Source organism: Hyperolius riggenbachi, chromosome 1 (assembly GCF_040937935.1).
Source record: "Hyperolius riggenbachi isolate aHypRig1 chromosome 1, aHypRig1.pri, whole genome shotgun sequence".
Taxonomy (NCBI): Eukaryota; Metazoa; Chordata; class Amphibia; order Anura; family Hyperoliidae; genus Hyperolius; species Hyperolius riggenbachi.
Window position 1 is genome coordinate 413,535,835 of NC_090646.1, and position 9,636 is coordinate 413,545,470.

General features: G+C 46.4%; 23 non-coding genes across 23 annotated transcripts; all 23 read right to left on the reverse strand.

The window, feature by feature from the left end:
- Window positions 1-185: 185 nt before the first annotated feature.
- TRNAT-UGU (transfer RNA threonine (anticodon UGU)) lies at window positions 186-258 on the reverse strand. Its single transcript has one exon. It is a non-coding gene; the product is annotated as a tRNA-Thr (tRNA).
- Window positions 259-362: 104 nt separating this feature from the next.
- On the reverse strand, window positions 363-445 carry TRNAL-CAG (transfer RNA leucine (anticodon CAG)). Its single transcript has one exon. It is a non-coding gene; the product is annotated as a tRNA-Leu (tRNA).
- A 646-nt stretch (window positions 446-1,091) lies between these two features.
- On the reverse strand, window positions 1,092-1,174 carry TRNAL-CAG (transfer RNA leucine (anticodon CAG)). Its single transcript has one exon. It is a non-coding gene; the product is annotated as a tRNA-Leu (tRNA).
- A 468-nt stretch (window positions 1,175-1,642) lies between these two features.
- Window positions 1,643-1,715, reverse strand: TRNAT-UGU (transfer RNA threonine (anticodon UGU)). Its single transcript has one exon. It is a non-coding gene; the product is annotated as a tRNA-Thr (tRNA).
- A 104-nt stretch (window positions 1,716-1,819) lies between these two features.
- Window positions 1,820-1,902, reverse strand: TRNAL-CAG (transfer RNA leucine (anticodon CAG)). Its single transcript has one exon. It is a non-coding gene; the product is annotated as a tRNA-Leu (tRNA).
- Window positions 1,903-2,370: 468 nt separating this feature from the next.
- Window positions 2,371-2,443, reverse strand: TRNAT-UGU (transfer RNA threonine (anticodon UGU)). The gene has a single exon. It is a non-coding gene; the product is annotated as a tRNA-Thr (tRNA).
- Window positions 2,444-2,547: 104 nt separating this feature from the next.
- TRNAL-CAG (transfer RNA leucine (anticodon CAG)) lies at window positions 2,548-2,630 on the reverse strand. The gene has a single exon. It is a non-coding gene; the product is annotated as a tRNA-Leu (tRNA).
- Window positions 2,631-3,098: 468 nt separating this feature from the next.
- TRNAT-UGU (transfer RNA threonine (anticodon UGU)) lies at window positions 3,099-3,171 on the reverse strand. Its single transcript has one exon. It is a non-coding gene; the product is annotated as a tRNA-Thr (tRNA).
- A 104-nt stretch (window positions 3,172-3,275) lies between these two features.
- On the reverse strand, window positions 3,276-3,358 carry TRNAL-CAG (transfer RNA leucine (anticodon CAG)). Its single transcript has one exon. It is a non-coding gene; the product is annotated as a tRNA-Leu (tRNA).
- A 468-nt stretch (window positions 3,359-3,826) lies between these two features.
- Window positions 3,827-3,899, reverse strand: TRNAT-UGU (transfer RNA threonine (anticodon UGU)). The gene has a single exon. It is a non-coding gene; the product is annotated as a tRNA-Thr (tRNA).
- Window positions 3,900-4,555: 656 nt separating this feature from the next.
- Window positions 4,556-4,628, reverse strand: TRNAT-UGU (transfer RNA threonine (anticodon UGU)). The gene has a single exon. It is a non-coding gene; the product is annotated as a tRNA-Thr (tRNA).
- A 103-nt stretch (window positions 4,629-4,731) lies between these two features.
- On the reverse strand, window positions 4,732-4,814 carry TRNAL-CAG (transfer RNA leucine (anticodon CAG)). The gene has a single exon. It is a non-coding gene; the product is annotated as a tRNA-Leu (tRNA).
- Window positions 4,815-5,282: 468 nt separating this feature from the next.
- On the reverse strand, window positions 5,283-5,355 carry TRNAT-UGU (transfer RNA threonine (anticodon UGU)). Its single transcript has one exon. It is a non-coding gene; the product is annotated as a tRNA-Thr (tRNA).
- A 105-nt stretch (window positions 5,356-5,460) lies between these two features.
- TRNAL-CAG (transfer RNA leucine (anticodon CAG)) lies at window positions 5,461-5,543 on the reverse strand. The gene has a single exon. It is a non-coding gene; the product is annotated as a tRNA-Leu (tRNA).
- Window positions 5,544-6,011: 468 nt separating this feature from the next.
- Window positions 6,012-6,084, reverse strand: TRNAT-UGU (transfer RNA threonine (anticodon UGU)). The gene has a single exon. It is a non-coding gene; the product is annotated as a tRNA-Thr (tRNA).
- Window positions 6,085-6,191: 107 nt separating this feature from the next.
- On the reverse strand, window positions 6,192-6,274 carry TRNAL-CAG (transfer RNA leucine (anticodon CAG)). Its single transcript has one exon. It is a non-coding gene; the product is annotated as a tRNA-Leu (tRNA).
- Window positions 6,275-6,741: 467 nt separating this feature from the next.
- TRNAT-UGU (transfer RNA threonine (anticodon UGU)) lies at window positions 6,742-6,814 on the reverse strand. The gene has a single exon. It is a non-coding gene; the product is annotated as a tRNA-Thr (tRNA).
- A 105-nt stretch (window positions 6,815-6,919) lies between these two features.
- On the reverse strand, window positions 6,920-7,002 carry TRNAL-CAG (transfer RNA leucine (anticodon CAG)). The gene has a single exon. It is a non-coding gene; the product is annotated as a tRNA-Leu (tRNA).
- A 468-nt stretch (window positions 7,003-7,470) lies between these two features.
- Window positions 7,471-7,543, reverse strand: TRNAT-UGU (transfer RNA threonine (anticodon UGU)). The gene has a single exon. It is a non-coding gene; the product is annotated as a tRNA-Thr (tRNA).
- Window positions 7,544-7,649: 106 nt separating this feature from the next.
- On the reverse strand, window positions 7,650-7,732 carry TRNAL-CAG (transfer RNA leucine (anticodon CAG)). The gene has a single exon. It is a non-coding gene; the product is annotated as a tRNA-Leu (tRNA).
- Window positions 7,733-8,377: 645 nt separating this feature from the next.
- TRNAL-CAG (transfer RNA leucine (anticodon CAG)) lies at window positions 8,378-8,460 on the reverse strand. Its single transcript has one exon. It is a non-coding gene; the product is annotated as a tRNA-Leu (tRNA).
- A 468-nt stretch (window positions 8,461-8,928) lies between these two features.
- On the reverse strand, window positions 8,929-9,001 carry TRNAT-UGU (transfer RNA threonine (anticodon UGU)). Its single transcript has one exon. It is a non-coding gene; the product is annotated as a tRNA-Thr (tRNA).
- Window positions 9,002-9,105: 104 nt separating this feature from the next.
- TRNAL-CAG (transfer RNA leucine (anticodon CAG)) lies at window positions 9,106-9,188 on the reverse strand. The gene has a single exon. It is a non-coding gene; the product is annotated as a tRNA-Leu (tRNA).
- Window positions 9,189-9,636: the final 448 nt, after the last annotated feature.

Below are 9,636 nucleotides of genomic sequence, written 5' to 3' on the forward strand. Positions count from 1 at the left end.
AAGGTTTTTTTTTTTTTTTTTGCTCAAAGTGGGATCAATGTTGTGAACCTTGACCAGGGTTGAATGTAATGTGATCTTTCATGTAAGGGGAGTTGACCTAGAGGCAGTGGCGGTTTTTGATAAGACAGCTGGTGAAAGAAAATAGGTTGTCAGGAAAGAAAGATACAGCGCATGAAATAATGCTTAGGCCCTAGTGAGATTTGAACTCACGACCCCTGGTTTACAAGACCAGTGCTCTAACCCCTGAGCTATAGAGCCACAGTGCTCTGTTGTGTAAATGTGTTAAAAAAAAAAAAAAAAAAAACGTTCTTGGCTGTGAAAGACTAGCAGGTAGGGGAACCGTGAAAAAACCATGCAAACGCTGTCAGAAGTGGGATTTGAACCCACGCCTCCAGGGGAGACTGCGACCTGAACGCAGCGCCTTAGACCGCTCGGCCATCCTGACACGGAGGTGCATTGTGCCACCGGAAAGTAGGGTGGTTGAGAGAGCTGAATTGTGGTCTTCTACGAAGCCTTCAATCAAGACATGTGAATGGCACCTAGCCCTTGAGGGCAGAAGTAAGGCAGCCTCCAGCTCTAGAATCATAGCTACCGTTATTAGGCCAACCCATGAATGGTGGCATAAGCACCAGTCTTGGCTTCTTGGCCATCCAGAAGAACGGAATACGGCCGCTCTCTTTTTAGGAAGAGAATGTTATGAATGTGGTCTAAGTCTTCTTGGAGCCAGTAAGGTTTTTTTTTTTTTTTTTTGCTCAAAGTGGGGTCAATGTTGTGAACCTTGACCAGGGTTGAATGTAATGTGATCTTTCATGTAAGGGGAGTTGACCTAGAGGCAGTGGCGGTTTTTGATAAGACAGCTGGTGAAAGAAAATAGGTTGTCAGGAAAGAAAGATACAGCGCATGAAATAATGCTTAGGCCCTAGCGAGATTTGAACTCACGACCCCTGGTTTACAAGACCAGTGCTCTAACCCCTGAGCTATAGAGCCACAGTGCTCTGTTGTGTAAATGTGTTAAAAAAAAAAAAAAAAAAAACGTTCTTGGCTGTGAAAGACTAGCAGGTAGGGGAACCGTGAAAAAACCATGCAAACGCTGTCAGAAGTGGGATTTGAACCCACGCCTCCAGGGGAGACTGCGACCTGAACGCAGCGCCTTAGACCGCTCGGCCATCCTGACACGGAGGTGCATTGTGCCACCGGAAAGTAGGGTGGTTGAGAGAGCTGAATTGTGGTCTTCTACGAAGCCTTCAATCAAGACATGTGAATGGCACCTAGCCCTTGAGGGCAGAAGTAAGGCAGCCTCCAGCTCTAGAATCATAGCTACCGTTATTAGGCCAACCCATGAATGGTGGCATAAGCACCAGTCTTGGCTTCTTGGCCATCCAGAAGAACGGAATACGGCCGCTCTCTTTTTAGGAAGAGAATGTTATGAATGTAGTCTAAGTCTTCTTGGAGCCAGTAAGGTTTTTTTTTTTTTTTTTGCTCAAAGTGGGGTCAATGTTGTGAACCTTGACCAGGGTTGAATGTAATGTGATCTTTCATGTAAGGGGAGTTGACCTAGAGGCAGTGGCGGTTTTTGATAAGACAGCTGGTGAAAGAAAATAGGTTGTCAGGAAAGAAAGATACAGCGCATGAAATAATGCTTAGGCCCTAGTGAGATTTGAACTCACGACCCCTGGTTTACAAGACCAGTGCTCTAACCCCTGAGCTATAGAGCCACAGTGCTCTGTTGTGTAAATGTGTTAAAAAAAAAAAAAAAAAAAACGTTCTTGGCTGTGAAAGACTAGCAGGTAGGGGAACCGTGAAAAAACCATGCAAACGCTGTCAGAAGTGGGATTTGAACCCACGCCTCCAGGGGAGACTGCGACCTGAACGCAGCGCCTTAGACCGCTCGGCCATCCTGACACGGAGGTGCATTGTGCCACCGGAAAGTAGGGTGGTTGAGAGAGCTGAATTGTGGTCTTCTACGAAGCCTTCAATCAAGACATGTGAATGGCACCTAGCCCTTGAGGGCAGAAGTAAGGCAGCCTCCAGCTCTAGAATCATAGCTACCGTTATTAGGCCAACCCATGAATGGTGGCATAAGCACCAGTCTTGGCTTCTTGGCCATCCAGAAGAACGGAATACGGCCGCTCTCTTTTTAGGAAGAGAATGTTATGAATGTGGTCTAAGTCTTCTTGGAGCCAGTAAGGTTTTTTTTTTTTTTTTTGCTCAAAGTGGGGTCAATGTTGTGAACCTTGACCAGGGTTGAATGTAATGTGATCTTTCATGTAAGGGGAGTTGACCTAGAGGCAGTGGCGGTTTTTGATAAGACAGCTGGTGAAAGAAAATAGGTTGTCAGGAAAGAAAGATACAGCGCATGAAATAATGCTTAGGCCCTAGTGAGATTTGAACTCACGACCCCTGGTTTACAAGACCAGTGCTCTAACCCCTGAGCTATAGAGCCACAGTGCTCTGTTGTGTAAATGTGTTAAAAAAAAAAAAAAAAAAAACGTTCTTGGCTGTGAAAGACTAGCAGGTAGGGGAACCGTGAAAAAACCATGCAAACGCTGTCAGAAGTGGGATTTGAACCCACGCCTCCAGGGGAGACTGCGACCTGAACGCAGCGCCTTAGACCGCTCAGCCATCCTGACACGGAGGTGCATTGTGCCACCGGAAAGTAGGGTGGTTGAGAGAGCTGAATTGTGGTCTTCTACGAAGCCTTCAATCAAGACATGTGAATGGCACCTAGCCCTTGAGGGCAGAAGTAAGGCAGCCTCCAGCTCTAGAATCATAGCTACCGTTATTAGGCCAACCCATGAATGGTGGCATAAGCACCAGTCTTGGCTTCTTGGCCATCCAGAAGAACGGAATACGGCCGCTCTCTTTTTAGGAAGAGAATGTTATGAATGTGGTCTAAGTCTTCTTGGAGCCAGTAAGGTTTTTTTTTTTTTTTTTGCTCAAAGTGGGGTCAATGTTGTGAACCTTGACCAGGGTTGAATGTAATGTGATCTTTCATGTAAGGGGAGTTGACCTAGAGGCAGTGGCGGTTTTTGATAAGACAGCTGGTGAAAGAAAATAGGTTGTCAGGAAAGAAAGATACAGCGCATGAAATAATGCTTAGGCCCTAGTGAGATTTGAACTCACGACCCCTGGTTTACAAGACCAGTGCTCTAACCCCTGAGCTATAGAGCCACAGTGCTCTGTTGTGTAAATGTGTTAAAAAAAAAAAAAAAAAAAACGTTCTTGGCTGTGAAAGACTAGCAGGTAGGGGAACCGTGAAAAAACCATGCAAACGCTGTCAGAAGTGGGATTTGAACCCACACCTCCAGGGGAGACTGCGACCTGAACGCAGCGCCTTAGACCGCTCGGCCATCCTGACACGGAGGTGCATTGTGCCACCGGAAAGTAGGGTGGTTGAGAGAGCTGAATTGTGGTCTTCTACGAAGCCTTCAATCAAGACATGTGAATGGCACCTAGCCCTTGAGGGCAGAAGTAAGGCAGCCTCCAGCTCTAGAATCATAGCTACCGTTATTAGGCCAACCCATGAATGGTGGCATAAGCACCAGTCTTGGCTTCTTGGCCATCCAGAAGAACGGAATACGGCCGCTCTCTTTTTAGGAAGAGAATGTTATGAATGTGGTCTAAGTCTTCTTGGAGCCAGTGAGGTTTTTTTTTTTTTTTTTGCTCAAAGTGGGGTCAATGTTGTGAACCTTGACCAGGGTTGAATGTAATGTGATCTTTCATGTAAGGGGAGTTGACCTAGAGGCAGTGGCGGTTTTTGATAAGACAGCTGGTGAAAGAAAATAGGTTGTCAGGAAAGAAAGATACAGCGCATGAAATAATGCTTAGGCCCTAGTGAGATTTGAACTCACGACCCCTGGTTTACAAGACCAGTGCTCTAACCCCTGAGCTATAGAGCCACAGTGCTCTGTTGTGTAAATGTGTTAAAAAAAAAAAAAAAAAAAAACGTTCTTGGCTGTGAAAGACTAGCAGGTAGGGGAACCGTGAAAAAACCATGCAAACGCTGTCAGAAGTGGGATTTGAACCCTCGCCTCCAGGGGAGACTGCGACCTGAACGCAGCGCCTTAGACCGCTCGGCCATCCTGACACGGAGGTGCATTGTGCCACCGGAAAGTAGGGTGGTTGAGAGAGCTGAATTGTGGTCTTCTACGAAGCCTTCAATCAAGACATGTGAATGGCACCTAGCCCTTGAGGGCAGAAGTAAGGCAGCCTCCAGCTCTAGAATCATAGCTACCGTTATTAGGCCAACCCATGAATGGTGGCATAAGCACCAGTCTTGGCTTCTTGGCCATCCAGAAGAACGGAATACGGCCGCTCTCTTTTTAGGAAGAGAATGTTATGAATGTGGTCTAAGTCTTCTTGGAGCCAGTAAGGTTTTTTTTTTTTTTTTTGCTCAAAGTGGGGTCAATGTTGTGAACCTTGACCAGGGTTGAATGTAATGTGATCTTTCATGTAAGGGGAGTTGACCTAGAGGCAGTGGCGGTTTTTGATAAGACAGCTGGTGAAAGAAAATAGGTTGTCAGGAAAGAAAGATACAGCGCATGAAATAATGCTTAGGCCCTAGTGAGATTTGAACTCACGACCCCTGGTTTACAAGACCAGTGCTCTAACCCCTGAGCTATAGAGCCACAGTGCTCTGTTGTGTAAATGTGTTAAAAAAAAAAAAAAAAAAAGGTTCTTGGCTGTGAAAGACTAGCAGGTAGGGGAACCGTGAAAAAACCATGCAAACGCTGTCAGAAGTGGGATTTGAACCCACGCCTCCAGGGGAGACTGCGACCTGAACGCAGCGCCTTAGACCGCTCGGCCATCCTGACACGGAGGTGCATTGTGCCACCGGAAAGTAGGGTGGTTGAGAGAGCTGAATTGTGGTCTTCTACGAAGCCTTCAATCAAGACATGTGAATGGCACCTAGCCCTTGAGGGCAGAAGTAAGGCAGCCTCCAGCTCTAGAATCATAGCTACCGTTATTAGGCCAACCCATGAATGGTGGCATAAGCACCAGTCTTGGCTTCTTGGCCATCCAGAAGAACGGAATACGGCCGCTCTCTTTTTAGGAAGAGAATGTTATGAATGTGGTCTAAGTCTTCTTGGAGCCAGTAAGGTTTTTTTTTTTTTTTTTGCTCAAAGTGGGGTCAATGTTGTGAACCTTGACCAGGGTTGAATGTAATGTGATCTTTCATGTAAGGGGAGTTGACCTAGAGGCAGTGGCGGTTTTTGATAAGACAGCTGGTGAAAGAAAATAGGTTGTCAGGAAAGAAAGATACAGCGCATGAAATAATGCTTAGGCCCTAGTGAGATTTGAACTCACGACCCCTGGTTTACAAGACCAGTGCTCTAACCCCTGAGCTATAGAGCCACAGTGCTCTGTTGTGTAAATGTGTTAAAAAAAAAAAAAAAAAAAAACGTTCTTGGCTGTGAAAGACTAGCAGGTAGGGGAACCGTGAAAAAACCATGCAAACGCTGTCAGAAGTGGGATTTGAACCCACGCCTCCAGGGGAGACTGCGACCTGAACGCAGCGCCTTAGACCGCTCGGCCATCCTGACACGGAGGTGCATTGTGCCACCGGAAAGTAGGGTGGTTGAGAGAGCTGAATTGTGGTCTTCTACGAAGCCTTCAATCAAGACATGTGAATGGCACCTAGCCCTTGAGGGCAGAAGTAAGGCAGCCTCCAGCTCTAGAATCATAGCTACCGTTATTAGGCCAACCCATGAATGGTGGCATAAGCACCAGTGTTGGCTTCTTGGCCATCCAGAAGAACGGAATACGGCCGCTCTCTTTTTAGGAAGAGAATGTTATGAATGTGGTCTAAGTCTTCTTGGAGCCAGTAAGGTTTTTTTTTTTTTTTTTGCTCAAAGTGGGGTCAATGTTGTGAACCTTGACCAGGGTTGAATGTAATGTGATCTTTCATGTAAGGGGAGTTGACCTAGAGGCAGTGGCGGTTTTTGATAAGACAGCTGGTGAAAGAAAATAGGTTGTCAGGAAAGAAAGATACAGCGCATGAAATAACGCTTAGGCCCTAGTGAGATTTGAACTCACGACCCCTGGTTTACAAGACCAGTGCTCTAACCCCTGAGCTATAGAGCCACAGTGCTCTGTTGTGTAAATGTGTTAAAAAAAAAAAAAAAAAAAAAAACGTTCTTGGCTGTGAAAGACTAGCAGGTAGGGGAACCGTGAAAAAACCATGCAAACGCTGTCAGAAGTGGGATTTGAACCCACGCCTCCAGGGGAGACTGCGACCTGAACGCAGCGCCTTAGACCGCTCGGCCATCCTGACACGGAGGTGCATGGTGCCACCGGAAAGTAGGGTGGTTGAGAGAGCTGAATTGTGGTCTTCTACGAAGCCTTCAATCAAGACATGTGAATGGCACCTAGCCCTTGAGGGCAGAAGTAAGGCAGCCTCCAGCTCTAGAATCATAGCTACCGTTATTAGGCCAACCCATGAATGGTGGCATAAGCACCAGTGTTGGCTTCTTGGCCATCCAGAAGAACGGAATACGGCCGCTCTCTTTTTAGGAAGAGAATGTTATGAATGTGGTCTAAGTCTTCTTGGAGCCAGTAAGGTTTTTTTTTTTTTTTTGCTCAAAGTGGGGTCAATGTTGTGAACCTTGACCAGGGTTGAATGTAATGTGATCTTTCATGTAAGGGGAGTTGACCTAGAGGCAGTGGCGGTTTTTGATAAGACAGCTGGTGAAAGAAAATAGGTTGTCAGGAAAGAAAGATACAGCGCATGAAATAATGCTTAGGCCCTAGTGAGATTTGAACTCACGACCCCTGGTTTACAAGACCAGTGCTCTAACCCCTGAGCTATAGAGCCACAGTGCTCTGTTGTGTAAATGTGTTAAAAAAAAAAAAAAAAAAAAACGTTCTTGGCTGTGAAAGACTAGCAGGTAGGGGAACCGTGAAAAAACCATGCAAACGCTGTCAGAAGTGGGATTTGAACCCACGCCTCCAGGGGAGACTGCGACCTGAACGCAGCGCCTTAGACCGCTCGGCCATCCTGACACGGAGGTGCATTGTGCCACCGGAAAGTAGGGTGGTTGAGAGAGCTGAATTGTGGTCTTCTACGAAGCCTTCAATCAAGACATGTGAATGGCACCTAGCCCTTGAGGGCAGAAGTAAGGCAGCCTCCAGCTCTAGAATCATAGCTACCGTTATTAGGCCAACCCATGAATGGTGGCATAAGCACCAGTGTTGGCTTCTTGGCCATCCAGAAGAACGGAATACGGCCGCTCTCTTTTTAGGAAGAGAATGTTATGAATGTGGTCTAAGTCTTCTTGGAGCCAGTAAGGTTTTTTTTTTTTTTTTTGCTCAAAGTGGGGTCAATGTTGTGAACCTTGACCAGGGTTGAATGTAATGTGATCTTTCATGTAAGGGGAGTTGACCTAGAGGCAGTGGCGGTTTTTGATAAGACAGCTGGTGAAAGAAAATAGGTTGTCAGGAAAGAAAGATACAGCGCATGAAATAACGCTTAGGCCCTAGTGAGATTTGAACTCACGACCCCTGGTTTACAAGACCAGTGCTCTAACCCCTGAGCTATAGAGCCACAGTGCTCTGTTGTGTAAATGTGTTAAAAAAAAAAAAAAAAAAAAAACGTTCTTGGCTGTGAAAGACTAGCAGGTAGGGGAACCGTGAAAAAACCATGCAAACGCTGTCAGAAGTGGGATTTGAACCCACGCCTCCAGGGGAGACTGCGACCTGAACGCAGCGCCTTAGACCGCTCGGCCATCCTGACACGGAGGTGCATGGTGCCACCGGAAAGTAGGGTGGTTGAGAGAGCTGAATTGTGGTCTTCTACGAAGCCTTCAATCAAGACATGTGAATGGCACCTAGCCCTTGAGGGCAGAAGTAAGGCAGCCTCCAGCTCTAGAATCATAGCTACCGTTATTAGGCCAACCCATGAATGGTGGCATAAGCACCAGTCTTGGCTTCTTGGCCATCCAGAAGAACGGAATACGGCCGCTCTCTTTTTAGGAAGAGAATGTTATGAATGTGGTCTAAGTCTTCTTGGAGCCAGTAAGGTTTTTTTTTTTTTTTTTGCTCAAAGTGGGGTCAATGTTGTGAACCTTGACCAGGGTTGAATGTAATGTGATCTTTCATGTAAGGGGAGTTGACCTAGAGGCAGTGGCGGTTTTTGATAAGACAGCTGGTGAAAGAAAATAGGTTGTCAGGAAAGAAAGATACAACACATGAAATAATGCTTAGGCCCTAGTGAGATTTGAACTCACGATCCCTGGTTTACAAGACCAGTGCTCTAACCCCTGAGCTATAGAGCCACAGTGCTCTGTTGTGTAAATGTGTAAAAAAAAAAAAAAAAAAAAACGTTCTTGGCTGTGAAAGACTAGCAGGTAGGGGAACCGTGAAAAAACCATGCAAACGCTGTCAGAAGTGGGATTTGAACCCACGCCTCCAGGGGAGACTGCGACCTGAACGCAGCGCCTTAGACCGCTCGGCCATCCTGACACGGAGGTGCATGGTGCCACCGGAAAGTAGGGTGGTTGAGAGAGCTGAATTGTGGTCTTCTACGAAGCCTTCAATCAAGACATGTGAATGGCACCTAGCCCTTGAGGGCAGAAGTAAGGCAGCCTCCAGCTCTAGAATCATAGCTACCGTTATTAGGCCAACCCATGAATGGTGGCATAAGCACCAGTCTTGGCTTCTTGGCCATCCAGAAGAACGGAATACGGCCGCTCTCTTTTTAGGAAGAGAATGTTATGAATGTGGTCTAAGTCTTCTTGGAGCCAGTAAGGTTTTTTTTTTTTTTTTTGCTCAAAGTGGGGTCAATGTTGTGAACCTTGACCAGGGTTGAATGTAATGTGATCTTTCATGTAAGGGGAGTTGACCTAGAGGCAGTGGCGGTTTTTGATAAGACAGCTGGTGAAAGAAAATAGGTTGTCAGGAAAGAAAGATACAGCGCATGAAATAATGCTTAGGCCCTAGTGAGATTTGAACTCACGACCCCTGGTTTACAAGACCAGTGCTCTAACCCCTGAGCTATAGAGCCACAGTGCTCTGTTGTGTAAATGTGTTAAAAAAAAAAAAAAAAAAAACGTTCTTGGCTGTGAAAGACTAGCAGGTAGGGGAACCGTGAAAAAACCATGCAAACGCTGTCAGAAGTGGGATTTGAACCCACGCCTCCAGGGGAGACTGCGACCTGAACGCAGCGCCTTAGACCGCTCGGCCATCCTGACACGGAGGTGCATTGTGCCACCGGAAAGTAGGGTGGTTGAGAGAGCTGAATTGTGGTCTTCTACGAAGCCTTCAATCAAGACATGTGAATGGCACCTAGCCCTTGAGGGCAGAAGTAAGGCAGCCTCCAGCTCTAGAATCATAGCTACCGTTATTAGGCCAACCCATGAATGGTGGCATAAGCACCAGTCTTGGCTTCTTGGCCATCCAGAAGAACGGAATACGGCCGCTCTCTTTTTAGGAAGAGAATGTTATGAATGTGGTCTAAGTCTTCTTGGAGCCAGTAAGGTTTTTTTTTTTTTTTTTGCTCAAAGTGGGGTCAATGTTGTGAACCTTGACCAGGGTTGAATGTAATGTGATCTTTCATGTAAGGGGAGTTGACCTAGAGGCAGTGGCGGTTTTTGATAAGACAGCTGGTGAAAGAAAATAGGTTGTCAGGAAAGAAAGATA